The sequence below is a fragment of the Protopterus annectens genome, chromosome 7.part1, assembly GCF_019279795.1.
Source record: "Protopterus annectens isolate FY-2018-M chromosome 7.part1, PAN1.0, whole genome shotgun sequence".
Taxonomy (NCBI): domain Eukaryota; kingdom Metazoa; phylum Chordata; order Ceratodontiformes; family Protopteridae; genus Protopterus; species Protopterus annectens.
The window spans coordinates 264,111,996-264,133,069 of record NC_056740.1 but is presented as its reverse complement, the minus strand read 5'-3'; positions in this window follow the sequence as shown (position 1 = coordinate 264,133,069).

Genomic DNA, 21,074 nt, shown 5'->3' with positions numbered 1-21,074 from the left:
ATGGTATTCTGTTCTGTTTTTTTTCCACAGCCGTCACAGACTGGGAACCGAATGTGTGAACCCATGCCACTAGACTGGCACAGATGCAAGATGCATGTGTTATGTATGCATCCCAGCAGTGTTTTTTTTTTTTTTAGAATTAAATGTTACGATGCATTTATTTGTTAATTATACAGCTGTATCAAATTAAGCATTCATTTCTTAAGTGTATTAGGAAAGTATGCATGCATTACTCTGGAGGGCAAACAATAGTGCATTATTACAAAGTAGTCAAAGGTTGTGCTTTCAAAATTCACACATTAATATTCCCAAATACACAGTACTGTTAAGGTTTCATCAGTATTGCAATGTAACATCAGAGCTGTAAAGCAGTGTTAGCACTGGCTTGCTGCAAACTGTAATTAGTATATTTGGACCACGCATACGTGCAATGTATGCACACATCAAGGATTACTTAGTGCAATCTGTAGTATATTTTGCATCTGTTAGGAGATGGGTAGTCTTAACAGTAAACAAAGGTTTTTGTTAAGAGTTTGTAGTGTTAACCGTAAAGGTAGCAGAACAGAGTAATATAATTGTATCAATGCTTTGTATGTCACATATGATATTACTAATGTCCTCCCTTTTTTTTTTTGTCTCACCCCAACCTTTCTCTCTCTCTCTCTCTCTCTCTCACTCTCTTTTGGGGGGGGGGGTTATTATTATCTGTGTGTGTGTGTGTGTGTGTGTGTGTGTGTGTGTGTGTGTGTGTGTGTGTGTGTGTGTGTGTGTGTGTGCATATGTGTGTGTTTACTTTTTTATTTTTTGTTTTCTCACAGCACAGTGGGGTAGAACTGTCCCATGGGATCCACCTGCCCCCACTCCACCAGCTACAGCCCCGCCGCCCAGCATATCTAGTGCAGAACCTGGTAGCACCCCCCTCTGCTGTCCATGCACTACCTCACCCCTCAGGTAGTTCTGCCCCAGAGGATAGGCCTGTGGCTCACTCCAGGAGCAGTAGCAGAGGGGGGGGGATTTATCATCAGTGATGAACTTCCAGGGATGGTGCACAAAAAAAAAACAGGGGGAGAGAGAGAGAGAGAGAGAGAGAGAGAGAGAGAAAGAGAGAGAAATGGTTTGGGATGAGAGAGAAAAATGGGAGAACATTAGTAACTTGATATGTGACATACAAAGCATTGATAAAATTATTTGACTCTCTTCTGTTACCTTTACATTTTAACACTACAAACTCCTAACAACTTTTAAGACTAGCCAGTTGTAGCCAACAATCCTTAATGTGTGCATATATTGCACATATGTCTGTTCCAATTATACTGATTACAGATTACAGAATGTTTTTTGTGCCACTGGAATAGAGGTATGAAATTACATTCCAATAATGATGAAAACCTAACAGTACTGTATATTTGTGAAGTGTGGTTTTTGAACCCATTACCAATGACTGGGCTAAAATACTGTACTGTTCATTTGCACTACAGACTACTGTGTCCATACTTTCTAAAATACTATTTAGACAATACTGTTCTGATACATACATACCACATGCTTCTTATGTCCTTACTAGATGTGCGGCATGAGATTGAACATTCGAGACTAGCTCCTCAACAGCTGTGATAAAAACAGAACAGAACACCATTATGAATACCAGTCTTGACTATATTAATTTGTTAATGCTTACAATTACTCACTGAAATTGATACTTACACATCTGTGGAGTGTCCCCTGCCTGACATTCCCTGATCCAAAGGTCAAGGTTTTCCTGCTTCCTCTTCTGGAGGTCATTGAAATTATGTCTGCATTGCTCACCTGTGCAGGGGATACCTGTTGCACTAGTTAAGGACCTGGCAACACTATTCCAGGCTTCAGATTTGTATTCTGAGGTGAAATAGTCCCATTGCAGCAACCTGGGCCTATGCTTTCTAACCAGGAATCTAACAAAAGTTTTGGACTGCTGGACACCCCAATGCTGAGCTTGAAAGCGCACGCTTTCTCCAGCAACTCCAGACATGCCTATTATAGTTCAAGCTCAATGCCTAATGAGCATTTCCCACCAATTGCAGTTTATATGCTGCTGTTTCCCACTTATTGCATGTCTCGTACGTACTGAGAGTGCGCACATTTTGGATTTGCAACATTTGAAAACATTGCACATTGCTTACCATCACACAAACATGGTAGGTGAAGGTGCACAATGCTGGGTACTGTGTTTGCTCGATAGTAAGTGATGCACAACAGTGGTGAACAATGCAATTTCTAGCTTATTAGATATATTGGCACTTGTGTAAATGGGCTAGTCAAATTTACCATGTATGCAGTTCTCCTACACTTGCAGCTATTACAAGAAGAAGGTTGAAATAACAGTCATGTGTCTTGCACTTCATTGCTATAATCTGCAGTCTCCCAACAATAAAACAAAACATGCACACCCTGTACTAGAACCCCATACCATCTGCACTTCACACCTACATGTAATACCCGCTGTCATAGGATTAGTGAGAAGATATCTGCTATCTTAGTAGCTATTGTAAGGTTCTCACTGTTAATCGTGGTGCAATGCCTTTTACCACATTTGCTCGATACACAATATTATTAATTGAATGCATCCAGTTTATATTTGTGACTGTCTACAACCAGGGTGGTCCATTCCTCCAGTCTGTGCACTGCTACACTTCATGCAACCCAGGAAAGCAAAGCTAAACATGTTTATGCCAAGTGGCACATCCCAGAAACACTGGCAAAAAAAAAAAAGAGAAATTAAAAACAAAAGCCAGACTGTCCACAGTTTTGCAGAATGTCCAGATATTTGTATCATATATTTGGTCTGGTCCTTGTAAAATTTATTTATTTATTATTTATTATTTCCAGTTTGATTACCGGGGAAGTCCACTGGGTCAGAGTGACCCGTTTTTAGTGGAGGCCCGGGGAGAAAAGCTCCAAGATACATAATACAGATAAGGTGCAGAAATGCACGGATGTCAGTCTTACATAATATGGAAACAGTAACAAGTAAGTACTTTGAAAATATACATAATAAGCAGAAAAGCATTGAGTGTGGACTTATTGTTTATACATTTTTTTTAGTGTGCACACTCAGATATTAGGTGAGAAGATGTTTTATATACATACTTTTAAGTAAAATGAGGATGCACTATACATGCACAATTTCAGAAAATAAATTAGTAATGGAAAGCTGTATACAATATTTACAAAGCTGAACCATAAGAAATAAGCAGCTAATAGAGAAAGGAGGGCAAAGAAAATGCTCGTGGGAGCATAGCTGAAGGAGAGTTACTGAGGTTATCAATAGCTATTGTTATTGTATTGATAGTTATTGATAGCTAATGGAGAAGGGAGAGCTTAGAAAATGCTTGTGGGAGCATAGCAGAAGGAGAGTTATCGAGGTCTTAGGAACCTGAGGGGGAAAATCCCCAGGAGCATAGCTGAAGGAGAGTTGTTGAGGGCTTAGGAACCAGAGTGGGGAAACCCCCCCAGGGGAATGGACTAAGGATGATTAGGTTGGATGGAGGCAATTGCATTTCCATTTTGTGGCCAGGTGTTTGGTAAGATGAGTTTTGAAGTTTTCTAAGTTTGCAATGGTTCTTAGAGAGGGAGGAAGGGAATTCCATTTTTTGTCTAAAGAGACAGCGAGAAGTTAGCCTGCTGTACTTTTGGGTTTGGGGATAGCAATTAGGTTTTGATGCTTGGATCTGAGAGTTCTATTGAGGGTGTAATGGGGGAGGATATTAGTTAGCGCTGGACACTTAGTTGAGTGATATACAAGTCTGTGTGCAGTGGTGAGTTGGAGGAAGTCTAAGTAGTTTGGGAGTTCAAGCCACTTTAGGGATCTTAGGGTAAGGCAGTGATGGGTAGAAGGTTTAGATTTGGTAGCAAATTTTGAGATTTTATTATAGCAGTTTTCTAGTTTGGAGGAAATAGAGGAGGATAGGTTAGTTAGCAGGGGGGATCCATATAATAAGGAATGCAGTAGATAAGTGGTGGCTAGAGTATTCCTAGTAGTCTAAGAGAGAAAGCGATTGTTCTTGTACAGCATACCTAGCTTTTGGTGGGTTTTCTTAATATTTTGTTGAATATGGATATCGAACTTGAGATATTCGTCAATAGTAATACCAAGTAGTTTAGCGGAAGGAACCACTTCTATAGCTGAATTAGTTTGACTTAGCACTTTGAAGGCATTTTTGTTGTAGGAGAATGACTTTGTGGGAGGGAAAGTAGAATTTTTGATTTGTTTGCATTGAGAAAGAGGTGGTTTTGGCGCATCCAATTTCTGGTGGTTGAGAAGGCAGTTTCTGTTTTATTTGTGGTTTTTTGTGAAATCACTGAAGATTGCAGTCAATATATTATGGCATATATTTCTGTTCTGTACTTGATATCCTTCAGAAAATGCATGCTTGCCCTTAGTCTTCTCATTAGTTTAGTGTTTGAGTGGAATGATCCACATTCAGTATACAGGTTTCACTGGTTTGAGCCATGAAACCTTGCCTAAGCATGCCACACATCATTAATATTCATGGTGCAAGGCTGTATTATGCCACACAATGAGTAATATCCCGTACACAAATACACTCCATGTAGGCTCTGCGAGGAACCTACATGGAGTTTATTGAATACGGGGGATAGATAATTACATTTCTTGCATACTGTGTCAGTCTGCTAAAGAATAATATGGTTGCCAGTTAGCATGGAATAATTGTATCATTGTCTCTGGATGCTGATTTCTACCAGAGCTGCTACAGGGACAGAAAAAAGGTGTCTCAATTTACATCAAAAATAATCACTCCTCAAGGCTGGTCAAGCAATATGATTCACTTGAGCCTCTCCATGTACAATTCAGAATAAGCAAAATCCCATACCATAGCCTTGTGAGCTATAGGCCCCCCTCTATGACCAGGAAATACATGCAACTTACTTAAATGAACTTGAGTTACTTTCCAGTAAACCCAATATCATAATCATGGGTGACTTCAACTACTGCACTTTAGACTGTGAATCATACATGACCTCAAACTTGCTGGCTCAATGATTCCCAGATATTGTCAAGACAAATGCCCTCAGCCAACTAGTCTGTATACCCATTAGGGGCACAAACATCCTTGACTGAGTCTTTACCAAAGTGAATGAACATTACACTCCCCTGAGTGTAACATGTTTACTTGTCAGGTTGGACTATGAAGCTACCTCCTTCAAAATAAAAATAAAACCTGGGACATCAGGTAACCCTGGTACTTTTAGGAATTATTCCAAGTCTAACGTCTTACTTTTAAGTGACATCCTGGCAAAATTTCAAGCCCCCCCCCCCCCCATACCAAGGAAACACTGCTGGCTAAGCAGAATCATTCACAAAACAAAACATAATCATGTATATAACACAGAGGCAGCGGTATCTACCCAAAATAAGCACAGGAATAATAATAAAAACAAGCAACCCTGGTGAGATTTCAACATCAATAGGTTGTATAACAAAAAGAACAAAATCACAGCCAGAATAGAAAGTGCAGTACCCAGCAAGGTAAGAACTGCTGCATCAAACTAAATAAATAAGTCATGGGACTAATTTAGTCTACCAAAATAAACATTTCAGGTAAATGTAGCCTCCTAGGCTAAGAACATCCATGAGGCATTCTTCATCTATGTCCAAGACCTAAAACACAATACACAACAATGTGCCAAAGTAATTGTAAATTGAGCCACATATACTAAACCAGGAGGTATTGCAAATTTACTGACTGATAAATTTAACTTGATTGTTAAACCAGCTTTCCCCCCTTGACACATTTCAAACAATACTTCCAACCACAGCTACCACAATTATCACTAGGGAACAGGTCCTTAATGCAAATTACAAAGCCAAAAAACACTGCATGAATGAGATTTGATAACATCCTAGGATGCATCCTTAATAGCATTAAACATGACTTATATGGCTCACTAGAAACACTATTCAGTCATAGTCTCCAGACAGGCTTTGTGCTAAGCAACTGGAGGAATGAAACTGTTATCCCTCTGCACAAGGGAGGGTCATCCAGAGACTCAGGAAACTACTGACCCATAAGCTTGACTAGTCTCATATGAAAAGCCATGGAAAGAATAATCAAGGACATGATAAACAACAACATAGGAGTCTTTCAGCTATTGGACCCAATTCAGTTTGGCTTGGTCAAGAGCAGGTAATACCTACTCATCCAAGGAGCCAAAGCATTTGACAAAAAAAAAAAACAGTCATTGTGGACAAGCTCACAAAACTTTGTATAAACCTCTATGCCACCTCCCCAATAGCCAGTTGGCTCACAGATAGGACCCATGAAGTCAGGATTGATGAATCTACCTCCATAAAAAAGCCAGTCATAAGCAGAGTCCCCCAAGGCTTGGTGCCAGGACCACTTCTTTTTGGTGTCTACTTCTCTGATGTCAAAGCCAACAGCAAAGGCCTCTGGCTGACAAAGTTCATAGACAATTGCGAACTAAAGCACAATGATAGAATCTCTCAAAGACATACGCTTCTTCCAAGAAGCTCTGAAAAATTCTAAAATAACTGGTACCTGAGTTATGGTCTAAAACTCAAGTCCAAACAATACATAATAGTATCTTTCAGAAAGATGACCACGCATGTAAATTATTGCATTGAAAAGACACCCATAAAAGTTGGCCTTGTGGTCAGGAATTTGAGAATGCATGCAGACTGTGACTTGGCTTTTGACCATCATGTGTGCACTATAGAATGGAAAACATCCTACACGTTACAACTTATAAGCAAGGATATGGCATCTTCATCCAAAGATGTAATTGTTCCTTTGTACTCAGCCTTCATCAGACCAGTCATTGAGCACAGTGTCCCCTTTGGTATGTACCTGACCAGGCATACGCAACACCCGGAGCATCCTCAGAAGTTCTTCACAAAAAGAATATCTGGTGTAGAAAAAATTACCTACATGGACTGCTTTAAAGCCTTGTCCTTGTACTCAATCTCCTACAGACTGCTGAAGGACGATCTATGCCTGGCCTTCAAAGCAGCCTCTGATCCAGGCCTTATGGAACTTTTGCACATCTGTAAACAAACAGCACCAGAAACTCCTGATCTAGGAAACCTGAACCTCATCTGCAACATAAACCATGTTGGCAGGACAGGTATGGGTCTCAGAGGTCCTCCTTGTGTTTATTCAAGCACAACTTAGATCAATGAATAAGTAATCATAAATGTACCCCTGCTCTTCTGCCTATGTCCCTATTAGAAAGATGAAATTTGTAAATGCTTGACCATTCACACCCAAGTTATACCCCTATAAGCATGGCTAGGCTTAAAAATTAGCTAAGTAATTGCTTATGAGACTGTGAACCTATAAGACTGAAAAAAGAAGAAAACTGGTGAAAAATCTTCTTGTGGGAGAAAGATGATATATCAAGGAAAAGGGATCTAAGGAAATTGAAGAAGTCATTGAAGGGACATCTTTACCCCATGTGCAAAAATGAAAAAAAGGTGTTGTGGATGGATGGCTGGATGGATGAATTTCTACTGGGCAGACATAAATGTAAAAGAAAATGGAGACTTAAAAATAATGGGTAATACATGAAAAGTGATACAGTATTAGGGTATTTACAACAATGTTAATGGTCTGAAAAATAACTTGAAGAATATGTAATATGCCTTTCATTAAGCAAAAGAAGACAGAATGGGATTTTGAGATAAAATTGGAGGGTTGTAGTACAGTGTATGAGAACTAAAGCCTGCCAAACAGTAGCAGTGTTAGTAAGGAAAGAGAAATATTAAGAGTATTGAACAGGATTGGGACTGAAGCTGGAAGTGCAATGGTACCTGATATCTGGAAGCATGGAAGGCTTGGAAGAACAAAAAACAAAAAAGGGAAGTTTGTTCAAAAATCTATTGCCATGTATGTTGATAAATTCAGATATTACTCATGGGCAGAAGAACTGCGGTGGTGCTGCTGCGGTAGCATTGTCACCTCACAGTAAGACGTTGTCCTGTTCGATTCTCAGCTAGAGCATCTTCTGTGTGGAGACATGCATGAATGGGCGTACCTTCATTGAAGGTTGTGCGTCAGGGCCGGCAACTCGGCACATAAAAATCTACTGCCAATCATTAGCGGACCGGAGTTCCGCTTTGGCGACCCCTAACCGGGAAAAGCCGAAAGACACAACAACTCATGGGCAGCAGACTTTAACAATGACATAAGTGATACAGGAAAATGGGAAAATTATATATGATGTGTGAAAAAGGTTGGATGTATTAAAATTAGTTTGTTGTCAGGGAGTTCTATAACATATGCATGTCAAAAAATGGAAGACAAAAACAGAAAAACATTTCATATTAATCAAAGACAGGATATCAGAGGAAGATAGAAAAGATTGACATAAATGAAATTTCAGGTCATAAAGTGGTGTGGAGTGAGCTATTAGCGGAAAACATGAAAATTATGACAGATTAAAGAACTTTTAGTGAAACAGGAGATGGTGAAAGGCAGTGGTTATAATGTAGATATAAGTTAGTTACTTAGGGATTATGGTATTTTTATGAGGACTAAACTCAATGGTTGGTACTATTTAATGACAAGTTAGAAGACAGGAAGAGATGTATGAAAAAGAAAAAAGAATGAGTAAACAAGAAGGCAAAGATGTGAGAAGTGAGAAAAAAGAAAGGTTGAAGAATTTATATTAATAAACGCCATTCTGAGGAAAGAAGGTTGAAAAGATGGTTTGACAAATGAACAGAGGATAGTAAAGGTAATTCAAGAAAACATAATGAAAGATGTAGAAAATAGTTAAGTGCATTAAAACCATATCAGCTCTATTAATCAGAGCATATAAATGCTTAAAGTATGAAAAGTTGTAGAGTGGAGGAAATATAACTGTAGAAGATCTAGAAAAAGATTTTAAAACAGATTAAAGAGAACAGTGCTCAAGACAGGGTATTTGGATACAATATTGATTTTATAAGCCTATGGATAAAAGTTAAGGAATTAGTTAAAGTATTAAATAAATGATTTGTGAAGGGTATATGAAGGAAAAGTTTAGTGATTTATATGGAAAAAGGCAGAGGAAAGAGAAGTTGGGTAACTGGAGACTTATCACATTAAATATAGGCAATGGAATATTTAGGAAATAGATTCAAATACTGCTGAGGGAGAAGGTGGGGAATGTTTTAGAAGAAATATTGTTTGTTTGACAAAGCGAAGATTTCATTAACTATCACCTCTTTATGCTAAGTGAATCTGCATGATGAGCAGCCGTGCAGAGAGTGTGTGTGATTCAAAAATCACAGCTACACAACATGGCCAGCTGAAATAAAATGACCAGCCATGCTATCTGCTAATGACTGTACAATAAAATGATGGGTATGATCTTCTTCTTCTTCTTTCGGCTATTCCTGGTTAGGGGTCGCCACAGCAAATCACCTTGTCTGCTCATGATTGGCAGTGGAGTTTTACAGTGTCGCATTGCCAGCCCAGTGCCCAACCTTCCACAGAAGGCATACACATGCACGCATTGACACCTAGGGCCAATTTAGAGTGTCCAGTCCACCTACAGCATGTCATTGGGATGTGGGAGGAAACTGGAGCAAGAGGAGGAAACCCACAAAACCACAGGAAGGACATGCAGACTCCACACAGACGGCACCCCAGCCAAAGATCAAACTGTAGACCCTCTTGTGGTGAGGCGGCAATGCTAACCACTGCACCACCGCGACTGCCCAAAATGATGGGTATGATAATGATGCCCTACTGGCACATAAGCCCTTTATACCTCCCTCAGGCACTTTCTTTCAACTCTATCAAATCCCCCTGCAATCTCCCCTGCTTTATCCCTCTCCTTACATCTTCCTCTCCGAGAGCTATATTTGCTCAACAACACATGTAAATATTGTAAATATAGAGTACTTCTTTCTACTCAAATTGTGCATGTAAAGCATATCTCACAATCTTTTGTCGATCTAAACTAATCATGTCAAATATCGGTACAGCCTTAACACTTACTTTCAGTGAATTTCTGCTTCCTGTACTCAATGAAAAAGCTTAATTTTAATCTGTTCTGCAGAATTGTTATCTGGTACAAGGTTTTATTTCCTGTAATCATATTTGTAAACTACTAATGCATTCTCATAACTTGCTTGCATTTCTTGTAAATCCTGCATGTAAATGTTTTTCTTGCAAATTTAGTATGTAAACTGTTTTTCAATGCATTCTCAGAGCTTTTCTCCCCAGGCCTCCACTAAAAATGGGCCAGGTGGACCCAGTGGACTTCCCTGGTAATCAAACTGGAAATAAATAAATAAATAAAAATGGCAGAGTGATTCATAAACTTTTAAGTCATGCAGCAGAAATGCTGCACCTTCTATAGATTTGTACAAGGCCAGATACTTTCAGACACTGTAAACTACTGAATAATGTTAGGGGTTGCTACAGCTATAGTAAACTTGTATCTGCAAGAGGCTTTTATAGCAGCTGCTGCAGCTGATGGCATGTGTCATTATCCACAGATGTTTCAGTCTTCTAACCTTGTTTAACATTTCATACCCTCCATGATACCGACATAATAAACTAGTAATGTGTGGAGAGGGATAGCACACAGGAAATCCTGGATATGTGTCAGCCTCAGCTGAATCCCGTTTGGAGTCATGAAGTATTCATCCCAGTGACTAAAAAAATTAAAAAAAAAATAACTACAGGAACTGTTGAATGACCTCTGGGGACACAGTGGTGGTATCTTCAGCATTTGCCACAAGAATACTCCACTAGTGCCTCAGTTCCAAGCTTCAGTATGTGTGGAAAGCACATATGCTTCCCATGTACCCCAGTAAAGAGAACAAATACCATTTAGGACTTCTATGCTATGGCCCTCTTCTCTGAAGTACTGGGGGCCATAGACTGCATCCATATTGAAATAAAAGCCCTTCCTGGTGAACTGGGAAGGAGCACCTAAACATCAAAAGTTATCACCCCATTAACTGTTGAGAGTATCATCTACAATGTGTGTGCAGGCTACCCTGGCAGTTTCCATACATGAACTCTGTCAATGGCTTGGCTTGCGAGGTGTGATTTCCATAGTGGCATCTTGTAGATGATATTGGATATGCCCTGAAACAGTGGCTCATATCCCCTATTAGAAACCCTCATTACCACACTAATGATGGTTAGAACCATGCCCTAGCACAAAATAAAAACATCACAGAATGCATGTTTGGTTTGTTGAGGTAATGGTTCCAATGCCTGGATACAGCCGGTGGTACCATGAAGTAGGAACCCACCATGTGTACAAAAATATTATGTGTGCTACGTTACAAAATATTATACTTAGGAAGCATCCACAGCAGTCTGTCAGGTTCTGTAGTTCCCAGCACCACAAGTCATGGCAACTGAGACAGATGACGGTTGAGAGGAGGAGTAGTCAGCAGGAAGAGATGACCATGCCAGGCAGAGGTGGGCACAGTATGCTGTGCCATCAACAAAGAGGAAGTGGACTGCACATAACTTTACAGCAAAACTATATAGGAGTTATGCTGATACAATACAGTAAACATAGTACATACAAAAATCACCAGACTGTGCTTACCCATGCATAGGCTGGCCATGTTGTGCACCAGACAAAGGGAACCCAAGAAGCAATGACCAAAGGACAGGACACTGGTGTCATTATTTACACAGATGGAAGGGAGAATAGGTGTGCATGTATTTCATTGATTATAGTGTAAGTGGGTGCACAGAGGTGCATCATAATAAAAGGACTTTCAGGACAAGTGTCAGCAATGATGACATGAGAGACTTAATGGTGGGAAGAACCAGGGTTATTGTGAGTGTGGGATGTGCTGGGGGCTGGGGTGGCATGTGCTACAGCATTGCACAGTGGCCTACTAGATAGGTCCTGGGCATGCTGGACAGATGGTTCAGCTTCCCATGCATGCCCCTAAAGGTTCTGCCAGGAGTTGCACCAGCTGTCCCATGACCTTGGCTAGAAGCTAATGTTCTAACTGAGCATAAATAACATGTGCTGGAGGATGTGCCAGCATTACAGCAACCATGGATATACTCTCTCTGGTGTATAGACATATCCACAACTGATGTTGCAGTGGATGTGCTAGCACTGTGGAAGCAGGATCTCCCATGTCTATGGCTAGGCCAACTAAGATCTGAGGACATTGCAGATGACTGGTCATGAGGATTGCCACTCACAACTATCAAATGACCCAGAGTCGACACTACATGTTCCAATGTGGGATTCATTCTCTACAGTAAATCACACATGTGATTCATACACTCCCATATGTCAGTATTCACAGCCAGGATCACCCTCATAGCCTCTGATGAGGATCTGGTAGAAAAAACTCTTCTTTACCTCCACAATAGAAGTGAACATAAGTTGGGTGGCAGCAATTGTCAGACAAGCCTCAGATGGAAGGCTGTAACCATACCTCCAACAAGCACTAGAACTAACTCCTCTGTGTAGATCCCATCCCCCATGACCACTAGGGACAGATTCAGGTATATCTGTACTGAGGCCAACACACTTATGTAATCTATGGTGTTACCATCAACCTGTCCATGGGTGGTAGTGTACCTTGTGTATTTGTAAGCACAGAGACTGTCTTCACAGCTTGAAGAGGGGATGTGGGGTCAGACTTGCTGTGTCCAACACACATTCTGCATTTCCTGAATGCATCATCTCATCTCAACTATCATCATCAGGATAATGATCCCCCAAGCTCAGATGGGAGCAGTTCCATAGTATCAGTGTCAGTCAAAGTTTCACCTGTGAATGCACCAGAAGAAAACATACCCATTGTAAGTATTATTTAGCACCAAAATAATACATGCCATTAATATAATTAAAGCTACAAAACATATATGATGGGGTAAAACCATGCACATATCTTGTGCATATGGATTTTGTAACTGGATGACAGATCTACCTACACAACAGAAGTGAGACAGATATTTTATCAACTATAATGAAAGTAACAGATAAACATAGAACTATTTGTGATGGCAGGACTACATACCTAGGGAATCATCTGTAGAAATTCTTTGGGATCTATCCATCTCTGCTCCAACATCCAGCATCACATTATGAAACTCTGTGAGGGTGTTACTCATGTTAAGTGAGGCCAAGAACTCCTCTGTCCCCATAAACGGTGGTTCAGTTGATGGTCCACTACCCATCACCCACCATTCCCATGCCATGGCCTGTGCTCTGTGGGTTGAAGTATAGATTATATTAGACAGGCAGTGGCAAGCCATGTTGTAATTTTGATCCATATCTCCCATGGCGTTGACATTGGTGACAACTTCATACCAGACATGGTTACAGAAGGACTAGTCGACAAAGGTAGAAACAAAGAGCCATCTACTATGGAGATAGGCAGTCTCTAGTACCATCTCATTTTGCAACTCCATCCAAGGTTGTAGATAGATGCATATTTCTGTGACAGTTTCTTTGACATATCTCTACTACTATGGAAAACACTGGGAGTAATAGCTTTGGCTTTACATGGGCGTTACAAATCCCAAAAAACATACTATAATTATAATCTAGCTGCTACACTTAAGTAGGGCCTGACAGTAGAATAAATGCATCTACAAAACAATCTTGTACCTTCAGACATTACTGTTTCATAAGCCCAATTCCTTCTCTTCCTCCCCACTGCAAAAATACCAGTACATTACTACAAGTTAACAAGCATACAACTTAAGAAACATAGTGATAAATTGACAAAACCTTGACGGAAATTGTTAAATTGTAATCACATATGTTTAAAGTAAACAATGTTGCAGTGCTGTATAACACACTTTTAACATTGATATAATCCACACTAACATGACTGCATTCTACTCCGGCCAGTACAGTTGCAATATACCCTATCAGTGAGCTCTGGCAAACTCATATTGATGGACTGAGAAAAAAAGAACTGGGGTGTGTTTGTCCAAGATGGAGAGCTGTTAGCAGCACTGAAACTTTGCTCTGCTTATTTCTATTTATTCTGACAGGATTTTTATCAAAAAAAATCATTTTAAAGTCTTTTTTCACTAGAAGCTTACTATTTAAGTAGTTATCTATAAGATTTTTTGCAAAAAAAATCAAGCTGGTGATTTTACTGTTACTTTTTCCTGTGAGAACAACATTTTGCTTCATTATTACAATGAGTCACTCGAAAGGCACTACACAGGAATCGTTAATGAAGAAATAACTGCAGTCTATACTAACTAGTATCCAGGATCTTGCATAAACAACTGATAAACTGTAAGTGAATATGGGCAATTTTAAAGAAAATAAGAAACAGATGGAGTTATTAATTGAGGTGATTAAACAACACTCACAGCAAACAACAGCAGTTGAAGAATCAGTAAATGACATAGATGGGAGAGTGACTAAAAACAAAAAAAACACATTGATTTTATTCTCAAGCAAAATTCTGAACTTATAGAAAAAAATAGAAGACCTGGATAACAGGTCAAGAAGAAATAATAGAATCTGTGGAACACCAGAGAAGGAAGAAAGGGGCAACATAATTTTATTTTTAAACAACTGGCTTCCTAAGTCCCTAAACTTATTTATTTATTTATTTATTTATTTATTTATTTATTTATTTATTTTCTTGCTTGCATTTGTTTACCAGGATGGTCCACTGGGCCATAGTGATCCCATTTTCAGTGGAGGCCCGGGGAGAAAAGTTTCACACTAAGATACACAATGCATACAATATACAACATAATACATTCAATACAATAAGTCAACATGATCAGTACATACAATGCATACATCATAGTTGATAACAGAATGAGCATGATGAAATCCGAGTATAATGATGGACTACAACATCGAGGATGAAGTGGTTTACATAAGTGGAATATCACAAGTTAGGAATAACAAGTTAGGTTAATTAAGTTACTCTTGCGAGTAGTTTGCATTCTTGCTACATGGTGTGAATAATTAACACTTATAAAATCCTAAACTTAAGTATAGGTGAGCAAATATAGCAGACAGTACCAGTAGCAATGTTAAAGAAGTGTTATGAGATATAAAGAGTAATAGCACAGTAGTAATTGGAGAAGGTGTAGGGTAGTAGCAGAAGAGGGAGTCAGGTCGTGGGAAGTGCAGTTTTTGCACATGTGCACAGCCATAGAGAGGAAAGGTGTTCTCTCAGGGATTTCTTAAAGAAAGCTGTATTGCTGGTAGACCTGATTGATGGTGGGACGATGTTTCATAGTTTTGCAGTAGTAAAGAAGTACAACATATGACCATCTGAAAGGTTTGTTTTCTTTATGTTCAGGCGCAGTTGATTATTGCATCGGACAGATTTATTTGGATAATACTGAGTAAGTAGAGAAGAATGGGCAGGGCAGTTTGATGGCTTAAATATAAAGTTGTGCGCAGTGGTTAATTGAATGCATGTAGGATGATGTGAGTGTGCCATCCAGTTTAGTAGGAGTAATGCGGAACAATGGTGAGATGAATATTTTGCATTGGTTACAAATTTAGCAATTTTATTGTAGCATGAGTCAAGTTTTGATTTCAGAAAGGACTGAACATTGGTCAGGAGAGAGGCACCAAAAAGAAGAGATAGCAAAGAAAGGAAAAGGCTAGGGATAGTTTTGCAGAGTGGTTGAGGAAGTAGTTATGTCTCTAGAGGATGCCCAGATTTTGATGTGTTTTTTTGATCCTAGTATGAATATGCAGGTCAAATAGCAAGTTTTCATCTATGATGACACCTAGTAGTTTTGTATTTGGTACAACCTCAATAATAGTATTATTTTGAGCATTAATAATGAATTCTTCCTTGTTTAGGGAAGTTTTTTTTTTTGGGGGGGGCAAAAGCACAAGTTTAGTTTTTTTGGTGTTTAAGGCAAGATGATTATTGGTCATCCATATTTCGGTAGAAGTAAGGGCACTTTGGGTGACTAACTGTAGTTCAGAATAGGAATTAGCAGCACAGATGATGGTTGAGTCATCTGTGTCTTGGATGACAATACCCTAAGAGTGGTGTGGAAGTTGTTGATAAAAATGCTAACAGAAGGGGTCCTACTATAGATCCTTGAAGAATACCTGAAGCTCTTTCATTTGGAATTGTGTGAGCACATAGATCTCTCTCAAACACATCACTAAAAACCAATTCACCTTCTCCTAGATCAATTATAGTCAAATTTATGTCAAGTAAAAGGCATGGGCTAACACACCTATAAAAATAAGAGACAACTCCGTAAGATTTGATAATGACTATTCCACTTCTGTTATGACTAAAAGAAAGGAATGTGTTTCCTTTGCAAAAAGCTTAAAGAAAGTAAACATCAAAGCAGACAACTCCGTAAGATTTGATAATGACTATTCCACTTCTGTTATGACTAAAAGAAAGGAATGTGTTTCCTTTGCAAAAAGCTTAAAGAAAGTAAACATCAAAGCAGAGACTGTGTTCCCGGCTAAAATAAAGATTTTCTTACCCGAGGGACAAAAGACATTTAACACTTTAAATGAAGCAGTGGACTTTGTACAAAAGAAGGAACTTCTGGGCAAAACTGAAGATATGACCTGGGCACTGTCAAGCTTAAAGAGGCAAGCTACAAGAAATGGATAGAATTTAAAAGAAAAAAAAAGTAAAAAAACCTAGAGACAAATGACTGAACATATAATGGACAAGTTGCAAGTTCTTAGTATACTTTTACTTTAGTATACTTTTCATCTTGTTAACTTCTAAATAATAATATAATCTGAAACAAGGTATAAGTTTTTTTTTTAATTTAGTGTTATAGATAATGTTTTAATACACAGTTATTTCTTTAATATGATAAATCTGTAGGTTACTGTTGAATAACATGAGCAAATTGCTACAGCACCAGGAAGAACTATATGATCTTTGAAATTTGAACAATATTAGACTATTTTATACCTACATTTCTGATTGTGATATACAGAAAATATAATTTTTAATTGTTATTAATAATGCAATGCTTAATTGTAATTATTGAGTATAAAATCATACTGAAATAAATGTACTGTAGGCTGATACAGTCACATATTTGTTATAAGGAGACAAGACTATAAAAGTTCTGTATTTGTCTCAACATAATGAGTTAGAAGTATATTTTTTATTCATTCTGATACTCTATTTAGATATTGTTGATGGTTTTTTTTTGTTTACTTTTAGTGCATAAATACCCATTTGTATACATATTTATGAATGACAATACACTAGTGTTACACACAAATTAAATACATTATTGAATATGACAAATAGTAGATTGGGCTAACTTGAATTATATAATGAATACCTCATTGGTATCTAAATATTTTTATATGTACTGATTATAAAGAAATTGACATATATATATATATATATTTTTATTTTAGATAAGGCATAGTTAGACTTATGGTTATTTATATTTGTTGTTGTCGGGTTCATTAGTACTTGTTTCATTTTTTGTTTCAGTTCATGTTGATAGTATATATCAAAAGTCAGGATATATCAAAGTCATGATATAAAGTACACTTGGTATTACATGCTTATGTCATAGGCTGAGGTTATCTTATTATGGTTTTATATCATAATTAGTACTAAGTTCCACAAGATTTTTGTTGTAGATATTCTGGTATTTACATACTTCAAAGGAATAAAATCAGAGAATAATATCATTAGACAAGATGGGGTCTTGTCAACATTTTTTTTATGCCAAAAAGACTACACATCATTCACAAAGGAAAATTCAGGAACTTATAATAGTATATGATCAATTTGAACAAAAAAACATATATTTATCTAAAAAGAGGTTTTGATGACATAGTAGTGCAAATGAAATGTCTTTATATTCCATAGTGGTGATATCAGTTATTCTAAAGGTACTATATTATTCATTTATGTGTATAAAAGTAATAAAAGCTGTATTAGAGGGGCTTTAATAATAATATATTCTTACTTAAACATTTAGATTCTGTACATATAGAATAACATTAATGTTATTTAACGAGGGTAGTTTTGCAGTTTTTAACATATTGAGCTATATTAGGTATATATACTGAAGCTGCAATCCAAGGAAAGTCACACATGGAGGGCAAGTGCATAATAATCCAAAATAGAAACAGAGCGGCCAGCACAAAAGGAGGAATCCAACTTTTATTAAAACAAAAGGCAGACCGGTTTCGGCCCAAAGACCTTTATCAATGCAAAAAACATTTTCTGCATTGATAAAGGCCTTTGGGCCGAAACCGGTCTGCCTTTTGTTTTAATAAAAGTTGGATTTCTGCTTTTGTGCTGGCCACTCTGTTTGTATTTTACATATACTGAAGTAACATTAATATGTTTGAACTAACTAAAACTGAGTGGATTTGAATATGTAATTTAAAATTGAAGTTAGCATTGACAGAATTAGTAGCAATAGGATAAAGCTAGGTAATGGTCATGTTGAAGAGGAGTTTGATTACATCATCAAACTAGAAATGTGTTATTTTATGATAGGGAGTAGTTTCGTTCTTAGTATTAGTTATTTAGTTTTAGTCATTAGGTTTTTGTCCGTGTCAATGCATGTTATAAAAAGAAATGTTCTTACCTGTTTTATGTCTAATGTCACATTAATATCTAAAACTTTGCCTAATATAAATGGCAGGTTCTAAATGTATGTCATTGAACACTGATGGTTTAAATGACTCAGTAAAAAGAGATAGTCTATTGAAATACCTAAAACTTCATATGGCAAGTATTGTTTTTTTTTTTTTTTTGCAAGAAACACACTTGTTATCCAATGATGTGGATAGAATGTTTTTAAAAGATTATTCTTTTATAGGTGGGTCTCACTTTAGAACAAAAAAAGAAGAGTCACTCTTATATTATGGAAACATTAATTGAATATGCCAAAAGTGATTCATTCCTATACAGATGAGAATGGGATTTAAGTTTTGTAGTAATAGAAATTGGAAAAAAAGTATTATACATTCATTAACTATTACTGGATACTTGGAACTGGAGCAAAAGTTTCTAAAAAATACTTAGATATTATAACTTTTTATATGAAGGGTGAAATAATCATAGCAGGAGATTTTAATTGTGTGTTATCAGAGAATGACACTACTACTAATCGAAAACTCAGATTAACATCAGTTGCAAAACATTTTAATTGCTTCATTAATACAATTGATTATACAGACTATTCCTTTAGATTTGGTACTCAAACCAGTATAGACGCAGTTATTGTTTCTAATGACTTATACTCTAAAACTGAAGATTTATTATTTCCTGTCCATCGACTGACCACAACATAATTACCTTTAATCTCACATTGAAGTCTAATAACCTAATATTATGTAAAAGGCTCCCTGTATATATATATATATATATATATATATATATGGTTCTACCTCACATAAACGAAACACCACAACACCGACAACGCAATCACCGACACCACATAACCGACAGTACAAAAACACGAAATCCCACATGCCCGACAACGAAATAACCAAACACGAAACCTCATACACTTCACACACCACAATCAACAACCTAAACACATTCCCCATCCAAAAACCACATACACAACACAAGCACACCAAAATCCCTACAAACCCACACTAAACCACACATACACAACTACCTACAACCCTGACCCAAACCCTAACCCTAAGGTCCGTCACTACCGCACACTTACCTGACCCGCTCCCTAACCCTAACTCACTTATCCCGCCCCTAACCCAAACACAATCACTACCGCACACTTACCTGACCCGCTCCCTAACCCTAACTCACTTATCCCACCCCTAACCCAAACACAATCACTACCGCACACTTACCTGACCCGCTCCCTAACCCTAACTCACTTAACCCACCCCTATCCCCACTTACCTTACTCGCACCCTAACGTCCGTCACTACCGCATACTTACACAGCCTTTTCCCATGTCGGCATCCTCGGCGTCGGTGCTTTCATCCGTCGGGTCGGTCTTCTGCTTGTCGATCTTCTTGGTCCCGTCGCGTCGGTCTTCTGCGCTGTCGATCTTCTGGGGCTCGCGATTTCCCTGTCGATGTTCCGGCGTGTCGGTGAAGTGAGGTAGAACCATATATATATATATATATATATATATATATATAAAGGGATTTAAATTAATGAAATTAAGACCTTCTTGGAGTTCAACAATAACAGAAAAGTTACTGAGATTATTCTTTGTGATTCTATGAAAGCATACTTAAATGGCAAAATTAAAAACTGGTATGCATAAAAAGAAGAGAATGGAGTATAGAATTGAAATAATTACAAACTAAGATATATATTTTAAAGTAAAAAAAATAAACCATATGGTCAAACTAATAAGTCAGAATTAAAAACTTTAAATAAAAAATATGTGGATATTCTTAGACCTAAGATCTCAATAAACCTTGAAAAAAATAAAGTTGCAGACTTATTCAGTAAATCCTAAAAGCTTACAGAGATTAGCCATTATATTGAAGAAAATGAATACATTAAATCATATTAAGGAGGTTTCATATAAATAATGAATCAAAAAGTCACTGATCTAGCAGATCTATTACATTGTTTTAGGGATCATTATGAGCAAATAAATATTGATAATAGTAATTTGATAAATAGTAATAATCTTGTGAATTTCTTAAAAGAAAACATTACCTATGAATGTCTTCTTATTTTTCTTTTGGCTGCTCCCATCAGGGGTCACCACAGCAGATCATCTGTTTCCATTTCTTCCTGTCCTCTGCATTTTGCTCTGTCATACCACCCACCTGCATATCCTCTCTCACCACATCCATAAAACTTATCTTAGGTCTCTCTCTTTTCCTCTTACCTGGAATCTCCATCCTTAGCATCCTTTTCCCAATATACTCAGCATCCCTCCTCAGCACATGTCCAAACCAATGCAATCTCACCTCTCTGGCTTTGTCCCCAAACCATCCAGCCTGAGCTTACCCTCTAATATACTAATTTCTAATACTGCCCATCCTTGTCACACCCAATGCAAATCTTAACATCTTTAACTCTGTCACCTCTAGCTCTGACTCCTGTATTTTCCTCAGTGCCACCATCTCCAACCCATATAACTTGGTTGGTCTCACTACCATCT